We start from the raw sequence: 20,846 nt of genomic DNA on the forward strand, positions 1-20,846 counted from the left end.
TCTTAAGCAATATTTAAAAAAAAGTTATGTCTTCATTAATTCTATTTGTATTTTTATTTCTTTGTATTACTCTGTTTTAGTCTTTCAAATTTTATTACAACAATTTAGTCATTTAACATAAGTTTTGTTTTTTGTGTAAGTTCTTTAAGTATCATTTTTAATTTGTAAAGTCCTTAATTTTAATCTTATTATAGTAGCTGTTACTTAGTTATATAAGGGATGCTGTGGTTTCCTATAACTGAGGGACATAGATTTATAACTCATATATTTAAAGCTTGAGATGCGTATTCCTTGTTGGAGATATTAAAAAAAAATTACACGTAAGCATATCTGCGAATAAAACTAGTAGAACATCTATTCATCTGCGAAGAATGCACACAGCTGACCAGATCTGACATGGCTAATTACGAGGATGACAAGGTCATTTCAATCAATTGTGACTTATAAAGACGTAGGTATATACTGAGAGTCTATCATTCAAAGGCAACATTATAATCAACCATTGAATAGAATAAGTAGAGTTTAAAGCCAACGTTTGTACAATATAATATGTTCTTATTAATAATATAATATATACAATATTAACATTACAATATTGAACACGCTAGTAACTGGGTAACAGTAAAAAAGAACAAATAAACAAAATTAAACAAAAAAATTAAGCCGTGATGGACAGTGTTTAGAAGACGAAGAAGTATTTTCATTTTCTTAATTTGTGTTTATAATTCATCTCATGCTCGGCGGTAAAGGAAAACATCGTAAAGAAACCTGCTTGAGGCAAATGAAAATCACACACAAACCCGCTAACAAAAACAAAAGTGAAAAAAAAAGTGAAAAAGTTCCAAAACCTTCTTAAAAAAACGAGAGGAGGCCTTAGCCCGGAATTTGGATATTTACAGGCCTTAAAAAAAGTATAATATGCAAAAAAAATAAACATGCATACAACAGATTCGTGGATCGCGGATTCGTGGAAGTTTTCATGTACTTAATTTATGTTTATACTTACAAGTGAAGCAAAATGTTACGAAATCGGATTGTGTGGTTCCTTTTCCACATACTAACCAACCAGCTTGGAGCACCGTAGTACAAAGAGTCCTAACACCTGACATACTGAACAGAATTTTTATTGTATTTAAAGGCAAGCATGGTGATTGAATTGTAGCCTTGACACATTTACAATGTATGTGCATAAAAAACCGAAAACATGACCAAGCGGGTCAAGCGGGAAATATGAATATTTGAAAATTTCGAACTCACATTAGCTTTGAATATGGTGACAGAACAAATTAAATATAAGAACGAATACGTCCCGTTATAAAAGATAACGCTCACAAATTGCATCAAAAGCGCCTAAATATTCGATCTAAATTTTATTCAAATGGTGTTTAAAAAAATTTCACATAAAAAAAACTTATTTAAAGTCTGTTAAGAATTAGGCACCATGTGTGTTTGTATATAATCCAAGCAAGAAATATTCTGTCAAGTAGTGTTCCTGTGACAAGTTGATCCATGATGAGGGTAGACACCAATATAACCGTCTGAATTGTATTAAATTCTCATCACAATATCTCGGATAGAAACTGCCAATTGAATGGACAAACTAACAATAATAACGACAGTTTGTATATAAATTTCACAGAAATTCCTCTGAATTCCTCTGAATCATACAGGCTTAACATATATACTGGTGTATCACCGAATAAACGTAAATATTACGATAATAACAACTCACTAATGTATTTTTTTAAGGAGAATATTTGGAGGTCTTGTGAATAAAACCGCAGCATATCATCTGATGCAGCATTCCTTAAGGTTTTCCTTCATCGATTGTAGAGATAAATTATAAGCACAATAAATCTGTAAAAAATTAGTAGTTATTGTTTAGATTTGAGCCAAATGATACTATATTACATAACATTGAAACTAAGGTGTGTACATCGGCACGCCCTTGGGTAACACCAACTCGTGTGACCTCACGGGAAACGTTATGACGCTGCCTTATGCCGTCATGCCTCTCCACCGCTGCTCTCTATTCCCATGTGTGTGAAGGTGCGTATACTATTTATATATTTGCGTTGCTTCTCGTTGTGAGTGCAAAAATATGTGCATTTTATTATTACAAAATAATATGTTTTTATAAATTTTACTCCAGATTCATTTATAGGATTTCCTTCATTTTAGTCTTTTCGATAACCACCAATATCGATTTCTGTTAAGCAATCTTAAACTAAATTCGTATTTCAGAAACATCTTAATCGAACCTCTTAGATTATCTTATCCTATCCCATATAATAGGGTAGTATATAGAGTGAGATTTTCTAATTTCCTGCTGAAAAATTATTCGACGTTCGACGTTAAACTGATATTTCAATAAAATTAAACGTCTGACAAGATATAGCGCTCTCGGTACATCATTTATTCGCATTCAATAATCTTATAAATACCACCAATCTATGTAACACTATTATGCTTTACATGTAGGTAAAATATAGTTATGATATTTCTTTATCCCTGCAATTACGGTGTTAAAAAGGCACGCTTGGACACTTAAAAATTCAACAGAAAGAGTAACTTTTTATTGGCCTTGGATTTGAGCCCAGGATCTCTAGATTTACGGTCCTATAGGCTTATATTAGAACCAGTCAAATATACTAATAAATAAATTACATTAATCAGTTTAAAGTTTAATCTTTGAAATAGTTATAAATTACATTTATATATATATATAAATATATATATCATTATATATATATATATATATATATATATATATATATATATAAATGTAATATATATATAGTTAGTATTATTTGATTTTTACTTGAACAATCGTAATCAGCTGTATACACAAAATGTACAGTAACAGTCTGTTAATGTTCCACTACTGGGCTAAGGCCTCCTCTCCCTTTTGAGGAGAATGTTTGGACCTTATTCCAACACGCTGCTCCAATGCGGATTAGAAGAATGCACATGTGGCACAATTTCAGTAAAATTAGACACATGCAGGTTTCCTCGCAATCAGAGAATCATAGCGGTGAGGGTGATACGCGGATATCGTACGGTGTCGTGGACGGCGGCAACACTTCTCGCGGGCGATCCGCCTTGGGAGCTCCAGGCGGAGGTGCTCGCGGAAGTGTACCGGTTCCGGGCGGAAGTGAGGTCGCGTGGCGACCGTCCAGGGTTGGAGGAGCTGCTGCGAATCAGGAATCTCGCCCAGCAAGCCCTGATTCGCAGGTGGGAGGAGGATCTGAGGTCCCCATCAGTAGGCCTGGTGACAGTGGAGGCGATCCGTCCCCACTTGAGTCGCTGGGTAACGAGAAAAGGCGGCACACTGACCTTCAGACTGACTCAGGTGCTTACTGGACATGGGTGCTTCGGTAAGTACCTGCACGGAATAGTCAGGCGGGAGGTAACGCCCTCCTGCCACGAGTGTGGTGCGCCTACGGACACGGCATGCCACACTCTGATGGAGTGTGCCGCTTGGTGGCCTCAGCGCCTTTCCCTGGCGACTTTAATCGGCGGAGACCTTTCGCTGCCGAGCGTGATAAATGCCATGCTTGGTAGCGAAAGGTGCTGGATGGAGATGGTCTCCTTCTGCGAAAATGTCATGTCGCAGAAGGAGGCCGCGGAGCGGGAGCGCGAGGAGAGTGCCTCCGCTGACCCGCTTCGTCGAAGAAGACCGGGGAGAAGACGCCAGCGCTATGCGCATCTTCTCCTCCCGCCGTGAGTGTCGCCGGGGCCAGGGGGTTTCTGTACCCCGAGTACCCCCTAGTATTTGGAGGCCCGCAGAAGCGGGCCAACCGTCGGGACGGCACGGTAGTATGCGCAAGCGATCCCGTGACGTCCCCCGACAAGATGGAGTGGGTACCGCTGGTTTTTAGTGGGTATTCCGGCGCCTTCAGCGCCGGCGAGTCCCACATACCCCCCCACCTCATGTGGGGGAAACACATAAATGTGTTTTTCCAGCGAGAAAAAAAAAAAAAAAAAAAAAAAAGGTTTCCTCGCAATGTTTTCCTTCACCGTCAAGCACGAGATAAACTATAAACACAAATTAAGCACATGAAAATTCAGTGGTGCTTGTCCGGATTTGAACCCACGATCATCGGTTAAAATTCACGCGTTCTAACCACTAGGCCATCTTGACTTTTTATACACAAAATGTATATCTAAGTAAATTTTAAAGAGCTTGTAAATAACTTACTCTAGAATGAAGTCAGTCTAATTAAATGTCGACTGTTATTGAGTGTACTCAACAAGTATGTTCTATGGCTCTACACGAGCATATACGCAATTACACATGGGTGCCAAGTCCCGTTAGTGCCACACTTGTTGCTTAACACACTAACACGCTACCTTAATTGAATCCAGGAAAATAAATGCCTCGTACTGTGGTTTCACTGTTCATTTAATTTTCGTTCGTGAACAAATGCGTATGTACTCTCTCGGTTATACAATTACTACTACAATTAGGTTAGTAAACGTGAACTCTTGGTTTAAACCTCGGCGAGCACCATTTAATTTCAGATGCGTTATTATTCATCTCGTACTAACATATCTTTATTTATAATACACCACTATTCCCATTATCTACTTATATCAGCTTTAATTTTCCTTACAAAGTTACGATAACAATTTCGCCGACATTCTAAACGCCATTTTTTCTCGAATCCATAATGAATATCATAGATTATTCAAGATCTCCACCGATATCGACTCGATTTCGCGTCGATTCAATGTCAAAGTAGTTTATTTGTCTTTACTTTTTTAAAATTTATTTATCCATTTAAATAAAAATACAATACTAAAAATAATGATAGCAGTGCTGTCTACACTACAATTTTTTTCACTTGAACATTTTTAATCAGCTATATAATCATCTTGTGGTTCGAAAAGGCTATATGTACCATTAATATGAAGCGTTTTACTTTTATTTATGTCGTAATGATTTATGATGAAATATCAATTCAAAGGTAGGTTTTATTCAGTTGAATATCTTCTTTATAAATATTTGTTTATATTTATTTGTAGTTTGAAAGATGAGAGCAATTTATGCAATTCCACGACATTATTTAACAAGCTTTGTATTTAACACACAGTCACAGACGTGTTTTCCGTGCCTTTATTTATCTATCTATCTTTTTATTATTTTGATTGAACTTAGTAGTTTGATGTGCCTCCCAGGTACCAACACAATCAAAATATTAAGATTACTGATGAGTGATGCCAGTAACCAGTAACAGCCTGAAAATGTCCCACTGCTGGGCTAAGGCCTCCTCTCCCTTTTTGGTGGTGAGGTGAAGGTTTTGGAACTTACTCCACCATGCTGCTCCAATGCGGGTTGGTGGAATACACATGTGGCTAAATTTCAGTGAAATTAGACACATGCAGGTTTTTCTCACGATGTTTTCCTTCACCGTCCAGCACAAGATGAATTAAATTTTTTTTTTAGAATAGGAAGGCGGACGAGCATATGGACCACCGGACGGCATTGTAAGAAATGTCAACCATCGCTTACATATCCAATGCGCCACCAACCTTGGGAACTAAGATTTTATGTCCCTTGTGCCTGTAATTACACTGGCTCACTCACCCTTCAAACTGGAACACAACAATACCAAGTACTGCTGTTTTGCGGTAGAATATCTGATGAGTGGGTGGTACCTACCCAGACTAGCTTGCACAAAGCCCTACCACCAGTAAAATTATAATTACAAATTAAGCACATGAAATTCAGTGGTGCTTACCCGGGCTTGAACCCACGATCATCAATTAAGATTCACGCTCTCTTACCACTGAGCCATCTCGGCTTTTTGAGTGATGACTATGTGTAATTTCAACTGAACTTTTAATTATATCATATCGTGGCCTCAGCAAGTCTGTTGAAAACTTTCGAAAAACCTTTTCCATAGAAATTCATTTCTAACGATCGATGCTTAAAATAGTCCTTAGCTATAAATGTTTTTTACGAAAAAGTATCGGATTGGTCGGATTTTGTGCTAAACCGCTCCCAATGGTAACATTTCCTGGGCGTTAGCGTCAGAATTTAAGGCAGATTACATACTTAAGATAATCGCAATGAAACTTAATTGTTTTAATTGAAAAATAAGATAACGTCAAAAAAAATAAAGCATTTTACACAAACATTTCACATTAAATCTGGCTTTGAAATATTGCTCTCATAGCGCTCATTATAGTTTTACATTAAGCAATGGTCAGATATTTTAAAAAAACTTGATTATAATGATAAAGACATGTATTATACAAACAAATATGTTGTAGCTTTACAGATAATATCAGGTATCTATTGCATAATGTATTGTAGTAATTTGTTCCTTGCAATGACGTCGTAATAACGACATAGTATCGATACTGCATCCAACGATTACTAGCAGCACAGATAATACACAATCACTAATATTTTTTATTAATTAAGCTTGACATATTTCAGAATATCTCAGCAGCCTGCATTTATGCCTTAGCCTACAAGGCACCGAACAAAAGGCCCCGCCAGTCGAGGGGCAACACTCAGCCAAAAATAATATCAATTTACTGAAACCACTTCAGAATGGGAGGCCTCAAATGTTAAATTGCCTTCGATCTCCAAGTCCGTGTCTGATCCTCGGTACATATGAAAATGCATCGGACGCGTTGATACACGTCACCGATATCCCACTTAATTAATGACGTAAATGAAACCGGATTATATAATAACAACATAAATAACATTTAGAGCGCTTACTTTAATACCATTATTAATTGTTACCCTTATTATAATTAAACTAGAATATCGTAATCTGATATCTTACGTCTATAGTGACCTTTACGACTTCCCCCAAAGCGTATCCAGAACAACATGAACTCCAGACGTAAACAAATTCATGTCTATCAAACAAATATATATGAGAATTCGATGTTCCGAAGTGTCTAGAAACATTGGTTTATAACTTTGCTTTGTACGGAATAAATATTTTCGCTAAGTATGTACGAGTATTATGGCGTAATATGTATTTCGTTGTGATATTTTTTTTTATTTTTCGTTAATTATTAAAAACGAATTAATAGTTTTATTATCTTATGGATACTAGTGCTTTACCCGCAGCTTCGCTAGTGTAACAAACCTATCTAAGCCACCTACAATTAGTAATTAAGAAGATTTTTAAATATTTCATATTAATAGTATTTTTAATTTATTTTATTTTTTTCCTCATATTTAATTGATTTTGTTATAATTTAAAAATGACTATGTCGTAATTATTTTCTATATATTTTTAAGTTGGCAACATCGTATTTTTAGAAAAAGTGGTAAAGAGAGTTGTATCAGTTAGGAGCTAGCTAGATTTTATTTATTATAATCAATTTATATCCTGTATTTGTTATCCGGTTTTGGTTTTTTTTAGCTATTGTGTCATCAATAAAAATATGTACTTATGTATATATGTAATAATTTTATGACCGAACACTTGTATATTAAAGAACTGAAATTAGAATTAGGCTTAGAGGTTAAAAGGCGTAACCAATAATTGCGGGTTCAAATAAAGGGTAAAATCGTGGGAAGACCTCCTCGTCGGTAGGTAACCACGTACCTTAGGCATGAATCGGGGGTTGTGCATTGAAGCAGCATGGTAGAATAACTACAAATCTCAAGGAACGTTAGCCCAGCAGTGGGATACAGGCTGTTTCTTTTTCTTTTCACTTTAAAAATATCACTAAGAACTAAAATTTGTTTTACGAAAAGATAGATGTGCTAAAACATTTTTTCTCACATTCAATTTCTCGTTCTGATTAAATTCTTTGCAGTTACACTCCCCGAGGACAACCCTCTTCGCTATGAATTACTTTTGTGGTTGATTTCCTTTTAACCTTTGAGTTCTGATGAAAATTTATCTTTGGTACGAAAATACTGGAAGAAAATCCCTCCTTTATCTATTCGTTAGGGAGATATTATGATATTGATTGACCTCTATCAAATTATATTTATAATTTATTCATTATATAAAAAGGGTCAAAACCAATTAATGTCCCACAGCTGGGTAAAGAACTCTTTTGAAAGGAAAGTTTGCTCACGATTTAGACCACGATGCTCCATTGTGTATTGTTAGACACAATACAGCATATCGAAGTGTTTCACTCGACACATGCGACATCCTATACCGACGAGCATGAGATGAAGTATAAAGACAAATTAGGCATTTAAAACTCAATTGTGCGTGTCCGGATTCGAATCTGCGATTTTCAGTTAAGACGGAGTTCTCTCCTCTAAGTCGTCATACCTCAAACAGTGGTTTAAAAAAAATTAAATTTCGTATAAATAAAAAAATATTAAATTACATTTCTTTAATAGTACAAAATTAAGTTTAAATGAAGCTGTAAAAATAAATAATTAACTATGTGTATTAATTTGGTGGTGGTAGGGCTTTGTGCAAGCTCGTCTGGGTAGGTACCACCCACTCATCAGATATTCTACCGCAAAACAGCAATACTTGGTATTGTTGTGTTCCGGTTTGAAGGGTGAGTGAGCCAGTGTAATTACAGGCACAAGGGACATAAAATCTTAGTTCCCAAGGTTGGTGGCGCATTGGATATATAAGCGATGGTTGACATTTCTTACAATGCTAATGTCTAAGAGCGTTGGTGACCACTTACCATCAGGTGGCCCATATGCTCGTCCGCCTTCCTATTCTATAAAAAAAAAAAAAATTTTATCACGCGGTATTTATAATAAATAAGCGTGAAACTTCAGCATAAATAATGAATGTGTTCGACTCCGCATCCCCGAGCATTCAATTCTATAATTAAATCACGCAGATAATTACATATACCAATCAATAAGCTTATAAGTCTACTATATACAATCACTATACTATTGTGTGCGAAATTATATTGATGATAAAAGGCTTGGATGACTACGCTTTCGAATTTCATTCAAAATTGCAAGCAATATGAGCTTAATATATAATATAACATGACGATGTATGATGATGTCGTCTCAAGGGAGACTAGTAAACTGGGCAGGAAATATTATAGTGCACAAGTGTGTTCGCAAACACAGCTGCTCTCTCTTATTCCTATGGCGCAGGGCCAACGGCTTAACGTGGTTTCTGAGACACGGGAGTGTACCCATTTCCATGTTCGAGACTCCAGATGAGATTTTTTCGACCCAAAACGAAAAACCCAATTGCTTTTTATTGGCTCAAGCTAGAGTGTTAACCTTGACAAAACCATTTAAAAAATTTACTATTTCCACTTGCAATTTACTAAAGAATACTAATTATTAAATAAAACCGTTACTGCAATCGTAAACCTGTAATATAAACAATAATTTCGTTGTGTTTTTCCTTGTTTTAAAAACGTCTTATAACAATCGACATAAAACTCTGACGTCACCCTCCGCTCTTGGATAGGGGAAAGTATATTTTGATAGACATTGGGACCAATTTATTTAGACCCGTGCATTTGTACTGTTTTCATTAAATCCAAGTATGTTCCTTTACGAAATACCATTAGGGGGGCTCATCAGCGATGGTTAAGGAAATTCTATGTAGACTACATCTTTAGATAACTTTTCCAAGGTCAGCTGTGAAGGTCATGTTGTGTCTACTTTGTTCTAAGGAATTTACCTTATCTAGATACAAACTGACTTGCCATGTAATATGCGGAATATATTTTTTGAAAAAAACATTCATTATTTCTTTGCTTTTATCCCATTTATATGACGACCATTAATGATTCAAAAGACAGTGTTTTCTGCAACAGACGCACAGACCGAATATTTTTACAGGTATAAAATGAAATGACAAATATTAAAATAGATAAAATTATGCATATCATTTAAAATTAGTGTTTAAATTAACATTAATATGAATAATAAATAGCGCACATATTATTAACCAATAGTAATTAACGGCCTTAGCGTGTGATTACTTAAAAATGCTGTATCTTCTAACTTTTCAATGTCATGACTTGACATAAAGAACGAAATCAGAATTTAATTAAACTACCGCACACACACATACAAACACACACGCGCACCTTTATACCATTACTTTCTTAGTGATAAATATTGTAAAGCCGTTGTGTGATTACAAAACGCTTTCGTATAAATGTATAACGTGTAAACGCGTATATATATACATTTTTTTCCGAACGTCCCTAAATTTTCTTTACTTTTACACTGATCTATTACAATATAATTCGTAAATAAATGGCATCACAAACAAAATCCCTTTTATATAGAGATATAGTTCTAGATTAACTGGTTCGCGTTTCAATGGTCGCATTAAGAGTTCTAAAGATTGGAATCAATTAAAATACAATTGACCCCAACAACGTAAGGGCTCGTGAAATAGCACCACGACATGTTCTGATAACCTCTTGATAACATGGCGATGCAATTCAATAAAACACAGTAACAAATTTATTTAAATCAATTTGAAATCGTATTGCCATTATATAAAAGGTGTTTTTTATGTTATAGGTAGGCGAACGGGCAAATGAGGTATCTGATGGTTACACGTCATGTGGGCTTACCATGTCATCAAATTATTGCAGTGAGAGAACAAAGCACATCTGTGTTTACACACACTGCACATATATTTTGCGCAGTCGGCTTCTAGTACTACAGCAAGAATGAGAAAGGCTGCCGTAGTTGAAATCGTTAAGAAGAACACGATCATCGGCGTCTAGACAACTTGACGTGTACCAGAAATTTCTGGAATATTTAAATATAATGAGTACGATAAAAAGTGTGGCATTGTGAGATCTGAAACGCCAAATAATCTGACTGAATACGAGCGGAACGATTGATATATTATAATGAATTTAATATGATTTATTTATAACTTAATAATCTATTCTTAGGTTATAAGCCGTAATCTTGATTTCAAACCCGATAATGGAAGAGCAGAGTTTCATAGCACAAGCAAATCAGTTGCGTAAAACCAGCTCCAACCACTTTTCTTACATATCTATACTAATATACTTTTTTTTTCACCGCGACTTCGCCACCGTGGAATTCGGCTTGTGACATTTGCTATTTTAACTTAATTTATATATATATATATTAGAATTTGAAATAGGAATTGTTGATCCTATTATTATTTTTATGCATTACTTAATTATGCACATAAAATATTTAAATTGGGTAATTCGTAAATAGCTTAAAAGATACAGTTATTTTGAAACCACAGCGAGACACTCCAATTTTATATTTTGTATTATACAAACCCGGGCAAACACCACTGAATTTTCATGTGCTTAATTTGTGATTATAATTCATTTCGTGCTATAAAAAAAGGAAGATGTGATGAAGATGGTGAAGGAAAACATCGCGAGGAAACCTGAATGTGTCTAATTTCACTAAAATTCTGCCACATGTGTATTCCACCAACCCGCGTTGGAGCAGCGTGGTAGAATAAGCTCCATACCTTCTCCTCAAAAAGGGAGAGGAGGCCTTAGCCCAGCAGTGGGACATTCACAGGCTGTTACTGTAATAAACCTTTACATAAGATTTACAAATACATAACAAATAATGTTAAAAAATATATAGCGAATCTTAATATAGAAACGAATTCTTTGTCTCAGGAAACCATTGATTTTGCGGAGTCTGAAACTTCAATATTTCTACCACTTTTGTCGTTTATACAATGATAGTCGCTGATTATATCAAAGTTATACATAAGATGATGTGATTTTTTTCTTTCAAACGTCAAATCAATCAAATTAATGATGACGGAAAAAAAGAAATTATAAATGGAAAAACCAAATCATATTGACATGTCATATTAATGAGATCTTTATTAAATAAAATACTTTTTTTAACTATTTTAAAACACATTAACTTTGATTAAAAATGTCTGTGAAAAATAACTAGTATTACTATTTAAGTTTCGTTTTACTAAGCAATGTCATTTGTTGTCTATGTTTGCTAATCTATTCGGTTTTTTTTACAATATATTGTGCATACAGTAATTGACTGTTCAGCCAACCAAAAAAATACCTAACAATTGAATTTGGTTTGACAAACTAAAATAATAGTTATAGAAAATAGTGTATATGTATTGTATATACATGATATCCGAACAATTTATCCGAGAATATTATTGATTTTGTGAAACCTGCAAAGCTAAGAGCTCGTGAAATATTAAAATCCGAGTAATCGTATTACGTATTTTGACGCTATAAATAAAATTAATGTTATATGTATTTTCCTTTGTTATATTATAATTCTGAAAGTGTTTTTTTTATATTATAGAATATATATATACGGACGAGCGTATGGGCCACCTGATGCTAAGTGATCACCAACGCCCATTGGTTAACATTTCTTACATTAGCATTGTAAGAAATGTTAACCAACTCTTACATTGTCAATGCGCCACCAACCTTAGGAACTTGATGTTATGTCCCTTGTGCCTGTAATTACACTGGCTCAGTCATCCTTCAAACCGAAACACAACAATACTAATCATAATACTACAATACACTAGAATATCTGATGAGTGGGTGGTAACTACCCAAACGAACTTGCAAAAATCTTCAACAACCGATCATGATGAAATTTTGCATACATGTAGGGTACAGAAAATAACATAGGGTACCTTAGACCTCCCCCTCACACGCAAGCCAAAACTAGTATGTAATAAACTTAGTTAGTCTTTTTTTATATTTCATATATGCAAACATATATAAGCAAATATATATGAACCCGTAATATACTTTACAGCGAGTTTTAAGGGGCACGGAAACTTTTTTGCGCTATTTTCGTAATATTCCAGCCGCTTTCTATAACGTAAAGTGGTCAGGCACCCTGAGCTACACGTAAGGTTAAGGGGAAGACTCGAATATACTCGAGTCAGAATGTCTTTGATGAACGAAGATTTTATTGGGACGAGTTTTCGCTTCGTAGTTACGAAATTGGTAAAACGCTCGTGCATCCGAAAATATGTGAAGCTGCTCTTAAATCATTTATGTCTAGTTGATGGTACCACCAACTCATCACATCTATCGCCGCAAATAAAATGTCTGGAAGATATCACGAAATCATAAGCCTGTATATAAAAATCTATATTTTTTATATTAAACATTTTCTGTATATTGTGTATGTTTGTGAAGTACAATTAAGTATGTTAATAATAATAATAAATTCCTTCAATAACTATCAATTTCGATGTTTCAGATCTCTTTGTTCAAGCTCACATTTATTGTTATCATAAAGAAAATCTATTCCATTTAACTTCAGTAACAGCCTGTGAATGTCCCAATGCTGGGCTAAGGCCTCCTTTTATTCAACGTTATTTAAAATAGTACAATATTATCTTAAAAAACCAATTACAAGTTTCAGACACCTCTTGTTCTTGCCATTATGCTATAACTTGTTGGTACACATGTTGCATATGTTCATTCGACTGACGCAGATTTCCTCACGTTGCTGTCCATCACAGCCGTTATGTTATGTTATATTAAAATTATATTTATTTTTTATGTTAAATAAAAACTTTAACAAAATATAAGATTATATTATATACGAAAAAAATAATATGCCGATTTAATTCGCATATTAAAACTAATTTTATAAGCTAGTTATCGCCCGGCTTCACTCATATCTTAGGGGTGTTTTCAATAATGTATCCTAAATCTATTTCTCTACTGGTGGTAGGGCTTTGTGCAAGCTCGTCTGGGTAGGTACCACCCACTCATCAGATATTCTACCGCAAAACAGCAATACTTGATATTGTTGTGTTCCGGTTTGAAGGGTGAGTGAGCCAGTGTAATTACAGGCACAAGGGACATAAAATCTTAGTTCCCAAGGTTGGTGGCGCATTGGATATGTAAGCGATGGTTGACATTTCTTACAATGCCAATGTCTAAGAGTGTTGGTGACCACTTACCATCAGGTGGCCCATATGCTCGTCCGCCTTCCTATTCTATAAAAAAAAAAAAGTATCCCTGATGACGTGTATGCAAAGTTTCATGGTTTTCGGTGCAGCAGCAGTTCAGTTAAGACGTGAAATCATAACAAACAAACAATGAATAAACAAACGAACTGGACAACTAAAGTGAGTTAAGAAGACGATTAACTATTGAGTGTCCTATAGGTTCTTGGTAGAATCTATATCTACTGGAGGTTACTTAATTGTATATATTATTTCATTTAATCCTGTAACGTATTGTAATTCAAAAGTAATGTCCTCCAGACCGATTTCGGCCACGACGGCCAATCTCAAGAGAGATTAGTCAATTACGCAGGAGCACAAGTGTGTGCGCAAACACAGGTGCACTCTCTATTCCCTAACTCTCATAATACGATGGGACGGCAATCCGCACGACCGGAAAGAGTCCAGGCGCAGGACCTGGGTTTACGTGCTTTCCGAGGCATGGGAGTGTACACAGTTCCAACTTCCAGACTCCGGACTGCTACTGAGATTTTTTTGCCAGAAAACCCCATTAACTTTTTATTGGCCCGACCTAGGAATTGAACGCAGGACCTCCGGGTCTGCAGCCTTACATCAAGCCACTAGACCAACGAGGCAGTCATTGATGATTCAAAAGTACTAACAGGAAATTATTATATTTTATACATATTAAGTATATAGCTAAAAAATTGTTATAATATAAGTGTAATAAAATATCATAACAATAACTAGAAACCAAAAAAAGGTTATATATCTTTCAACTATATTCAGCTTTCAGCTAGCCTTCATCAAATTTAATTATATTTGAAGAATAAATTGTTTTAATATATATTTTTGCTTTAAATCTATAGAAGTATATGATCTTCGCCTTAATTTGGTTCCAAAAATAACAAACTTTTGATCGGCAGCAGGCGCGCGCGCTGATCGCTTGCGTATCGATCGATTGATTTACGCATAGAAAACCCTAACAATTTCAGCATAAACACCAAGGATTTTACACGCTAAACACAACCATATATCAAGAGCCATAGAATAAAAATTATCTCATTTAACAAACGAGATTAAAAAAGTTGCAAATTAGACTGTATCACTTGTGTAAAGAGTTCAAATTACTTCGAACACAGTTTAATACGTACGAAGCTGATGCCAATCGCGTAACGATCAATATTCAACTATATTCGTATATGCTTTAAGTAGCTATTAGCATGGTCACACGGTAATGCTTTATAGATGCGAGTGTGATTTAAAAGCCGTGATAGCCATGTGTTTTCGAGCTAGGTCTTTGAAGGGAACTACAAATATAGTATGTTTGAAAAAACTGCCAGTTCACAGACATTCTTTTTTTAAACCATTCAAACAGTGTCGTCGATATCAATTAAAAGAAAAAATATATATTGTTGGTTGCTTTTCAAAATGGTTAAAATCAAATAAACCTTATTAATAACTAGTTTGCCCGCGTATGAGGGGGGGAGACGCAGGTACAGATACCCTTTTTTTCTTATCCATAACCTTGACAACGTGTATGCAGAATTTCACGATGATCGGTTTAGGAGTTACACGTGAAAGCGTCACAAACAAACTCACTTTCACATTTGTAATATTATAACTTGGATTCATATTTTACATAATTGTATGTACATATAATGCTTTAATGACTGTCATGTGAATGTCAACGACGGCACTGAAAACTGATCAAGCGCAATATCGATAAGCTTACGTGCTTTCCGAAGCGCGGGAGTATAAACATTGCCTTCTCCTAATCACTGGACTACTATTGAGAGGATCTTTCTCGACAAAATAACTAAATAATTTTATAATTAAAGTTATTTTTTCTACATAATGGATACCATCATAAAGGTAATCTGGAGGGCCAGCGGGTGACGTGGGGTCTTACCCTCTTTCGACGCGGCATCTCGCCATGCCGTCCTCCTTAAGGGTGACTAAAATAGGATACGCAAATTCACGGTGCCAGAAAGCTTAACAAAACTACTCCATCACTAACCGTAATTGTCGTAAAAGTGTACTGAAGAGTATTTTGTTAAACACAACCATCAACTTTGTAAGCGTCACCTGGTGATGGGATATGGTGGCGTGGAACCTCACTTGCTAAATATCCCAACGAGGAACTGCGTCAGGCAGGCTGGCTGTAAAAGCCTGTCCAATAGATTCTATGCAGTTCACAGACTTCAAAAAAAGGTATACCGGCAAGAGAAGCGAAATAACTACTTGGATTTGCTTAATCCTACTAATAATATAAATGCGAAGCATGTGAAAATAGATGGATCTTTGTTACTCTTTCACAAAAAAACTACGGAATGGATTTGGGTGAAATTCGACGTAAACACATAACACCTGCCCCCACCCCTCTTCACACGTGAGCGTAACCAATCAAATGTATTTTTTCAAGTAAGCTTTACAATAAAGCCTTGTTGAGTTATTTCATAAATCGAATTTTAGAGCCTATTCTTTTTTAAATGTCATTTTCTGTATAATATCCTTATAAGGCGTAATTATTTTATATATAGGTAATAGTCAATAGCTTAGTCAATATAGTATAAGAATATATTGGTGTGGCCTTTTAGGTCAAAAACCAGGGTTTTACAATGAATTATATTTAACTAGGAAAGTGGAAAGGCGAGCTGAATGAAATCGTGAGTTCCCATCCTAGCCAGTACAATTACTATTGTTCAAACGAAAACGAACTCAAAGCATATAAAATTAAAGTTGGTTTTTATATTTGGAGTTATACTTCTTAGGGCTATCACACACTCGCGATAGGGGCGTCACGATTTTTACTTTTTTATCTCGAACACGACAAAGGTGAGTGTGCTTAAGACGTCAAGACGGTTTAAAAAAACAGCAATGTTCCTTAGGCATTTATACTAACTTTAGTTCACTTAACCCATGCTAATAAATGAGAACACGTGTTATTTGTATATGACAGACATAATATAATGGCCTTGCAACTAACTAAAAAATAAATCTTTTTCGGGTTCAGTCAAGACTTGAAGACGCGCTGTAATCAATAATTACATAAGTATTTAATCGATGTACTTAAGGCGAATGAATCGTGGATTTTAACAAATTTAAAAAATATTACCTTTTAAAAAAAAATGTATAATTTAAAATGATACTATTTATGAATATTAAAAGTTTCTGCATAAATTTTTTACTTCTGTCACATCACACGGGTATTTCTGCCCCGTTATTCGAGTTGCATTTCTCTTTTTTGCTTTTAAAATATTCATTGTACACGCACAGGCACACATACACAGGTATCATACACACCCAGCCGCCATTCTTTCTGGAGAGTAAAAAAGTACTTAGGTATCAAATTTTTGCCGAAAATCAGACCCTCTTCTCACAACTTTTAAAGAGACACAAAATATTCATAAGAGACCTATTTAAAGCTTATATTTTTAGAACTGGCTGATACTACTTTGAATGAATGAATAAAAAAATAAAAAAACATCTAGTGGTCCTTGATGCAAGATTTCGAGTCAGATTCCTTTAAAGCCCAAAGACTGATTGTGAGTTCTATGTCGACTTTTGCATTCCAAGAGACCTTTTTCAATAACCCAAAGAAATTTGAGATTAAAGAATTTGAGCCTTAAGTGCTTGGAATAAAAATCGATTTCTATTAAATAAATACGACATCGAAGATTCGCGGATTTTAAGCTGCCTGTCCACCGGATACGAAGCAGACTTATAAATATGCAAGCGAACGGAACACTTATATTTTGATAATCATCACAAAAATCAACAATGTATATATCATATATTACTAAAACTATTCTTTTATATGAACTTACTATTACTAACAAAAGCCTATGTTACATTTATATAACACGACAAGCATAGTGCAATATATTTATAAACGGAATTATATATTGTATTTACACAAATTATGTAAAATATAATTCTATTCCAGCTTATAATAAGTATGTAAGAGAATACATAGAGCAAATAACACAAGAGAATAAAGAAAATAACAATCTTAAATTGTGAAAATTCACACACGTTTTACAGCCATAGATGAGAAAAGTGATATTATTGCTTCAAAAGTTCGCAGGACGACATTGTTATACATGTCTTTGACTTCAATTTTGCATCTTATTGCCTAAAATATAAGGTTGATTTATACTCGCATACAAGCTTCAAGGTCTTTGGTTCTTCGCACGATTTTTATTTGATTTTATAAGAATCAGTAAAAGCTCTATACGTCTTACGTTTCATGTTTAGGAATGGAACTCATAGACTTTGTGTACATAATAGAATAATTAGAAATACAAAACGATTTGCCGTATAAATTGTGTTTGTCTATTGGTAAATTATTGTTAGTATTTAATAGCTCATTAGAATTAAGAAGTTTGAATATAATATATATCAATAGACAAGTTATTATCTATACCAATATAATAAACGCGAAAATAACTCTGTCTGTTCGTCACGCGTTTACAGCCAAACAAGTAAATCACTGAGCCGATTTGGATGAGATTTTATATGAAGCAAGTTTGAGTCCCAAGGGAAGATTAGGCTTTTTACACCTAAAACCTACCCCTTTCTCTAATAAGCAGATACAGACGCGGGTAAAGACGCGGGTGAAAACTAGTTCTATATAACGGTATTATTATCCTAACTAATTGTATACATTCGAAAGTTTGTTTATTTATAACACTTTCAGGTCATAACTCCTCAACCAATGATAATGAAATTTTGCATACACATCGTCAGGAGTATAAAAAATGAGATACCTAACAGCATAACGTGGGCGGAAACTTCTATACATCCATCAACGCACAAGGCATACCGCAGGAAAGACAAAATATATATATAATAAAAAAGATCTTTTCTTCTTAAAATCAAGGACAAAGAACGTTTGATAAAGTACAACTAAATACATTATTTTATTTTTATTATTATATTTGTAAAAAATACTAAGGAAATAATGTGAAACAAAACGAAATCTAAACCAAAATTTGTTTATGTATTTTTCTTATATGTTCTTATTTTATTTTTGATAAGTAGACGAAAATGTTCCATATAATTATAGGTTAAAATCAATATATTCTTTATTAATGTAGGTCTTGTTACAGTATTAAATTAATACAGCTACCACCGGTTCAGAATATAGATTCTACCCTAAGAATAAATTGCCAATACAAGAATACGACGCCAAGCTTGGGATGAGGAACATCTTACATCCCAAGATTGGCGTCGTACTCTGAAGTTACTCTTGAAATTTGCTGCTAATTGGTGCAAAGTATAAATGCTTGGGGGAAATTGACGATGAATGGGTTCTGCCCAACCAAATGAGCGTGCCTCCAAAGAATTGATACCTGAAGGTTGCTCCCGCGCCCAGATGAGCTGAGATATGATAAATTCAAAATATGATGATGAAAGGCTCTTATTATCATGACCAATAAGTGTCAATGGCGTTATGGTTTACGTGCCTACCGTTATATAAGTGGCAGATTCGATCCTGACACTTACACTATTGTCGTCCTCATTCCTAAAACACACTCATACCTCTTAATTGGAGAAGTAAATAGGAATATTAGTAAAGCCTTTAAAAGTGGATAACTTCTATTCGTTATAAACAATTGTTATTGTTATTTTTGAACGTTTAAATATATAATTATATTATAAGCTGAAATGTCACTATTTGTAGCTTAGATCCGATGCCACTGTTCAAGAGCAAATGTAACATACCAACCGATGGTCCATTCACTCGCTTCCTACTATCAATGAAAATAGATTCTCAATTGTTCTTTGTGTAGTCAAAGCTACACACATACGCAGTTCTTTGTAGTTGTACTCGTATCTGAATTCGTTTGTACGGTAGTGTGAAATATCTTCTCGGTGCTAATAGGCTATCAATTTTAAAAGCAAACCAAACTTTCCCGGTGCGAGACGAGTGCTATTCATTGTTTTAATTTCACCTAAAACGGGCGGATTCGATAAACTTTTAAATTAATAGAGCTTGATTTTTCACCGGCTTCGATAGAGTGAGCATTGTTTTTAATTTCGTCGGATATTTTTCTGTTTCTACATGTTTCTATAAATTGATTATTTTATTTACGTTGTCTTATTTTATTTATAAAAAACCGTTTATGTTTTATTAACCACATATAAAATAGATCTTTACGGTGAAGGAAAACATCGTGAGGAAACCTGCATGTGTCTAATTTCACTGAAATTCTGCCACATGTGAATTCTACCAACCCGCATTGGAGCAGCGTGGTGGAATAAGCTCCAAACCTTCTCCTCAAAAAGAGGAGAGGAGGCCTTTAGCCCAGCAGTGGGACATTCACAGGCTGTTACGGCATATAAAATAGATCGTTATTATTTCAATGACCAAATTTTATTAGATACAAGATTAGAACTTTTTTAAATTAGGTGTAAAATTTTTATTATTTTTACAAATGGGCCACCTAATATTTTGTGGTAACCACAACAAGATATTATGTCGCTTGTGCCTTTAGTTACAATAGCTCCCTTATCCTTCAAACCGCAACACAACAGTAATAAGTATTGCTGTTTGGCGGTAGTATAAATGGGAAGTGCATGGTGCCTACCCAGTTGACCTTGTACCCTCCTTGCACTATTAGGCTTAAGGCCAACTCCACATTTTAGAAGGCTTGGAACTAATTCCATCACGTTGCTCCAATGTCAGTTGTTGGATACTATTAAATTTTCACCTGACACATGGAACGCCGTCACCGCCAAGCACGAGATGAATTAAAAGCACATACAATTTCAATGTAGCACCATTCATTCCAATGAAGTCTGCACACTTTAGCTAAATTAAATTATATTTTATCCAATAATAAGAAGTACCGTATTTATGGCGATCCGAGTTAACAATGGGTCGGGTGGGGTCATCAACCCGGTCACGGGGTCACGGCGAGGGCACACCATTGTTTTATGGTCCAA

General features: G+C 34.9%; 1 protein-coding gene across 1 annotated transcript in view; it reads right to left on the bottom strand.

The window, feature by feature from the left end:
- LOC126777850 (solute carrier family 12 member 9) overlaps positions 1-20,846 on the bottom strand; it is a 272,805-nt gene that overhangs the window by 175,350 nt on the left and 76,609 nt on the right. The window lies entirely within an intron of this gene.

This window comes from Nymphalis io, chromosome 24 (genome assembly GCF_905147045.1).
Source record: "Nymphalis io chromosome 24, ilAglIoxx1.1, whole genome shotgun sequence".
Taxonomy (NCBI): Eukaryota; Metazoa; Arthropoda; class Insecta; order Lepidoptera; family Nymphalidae; genus Nymphalis; species Nymphalis io.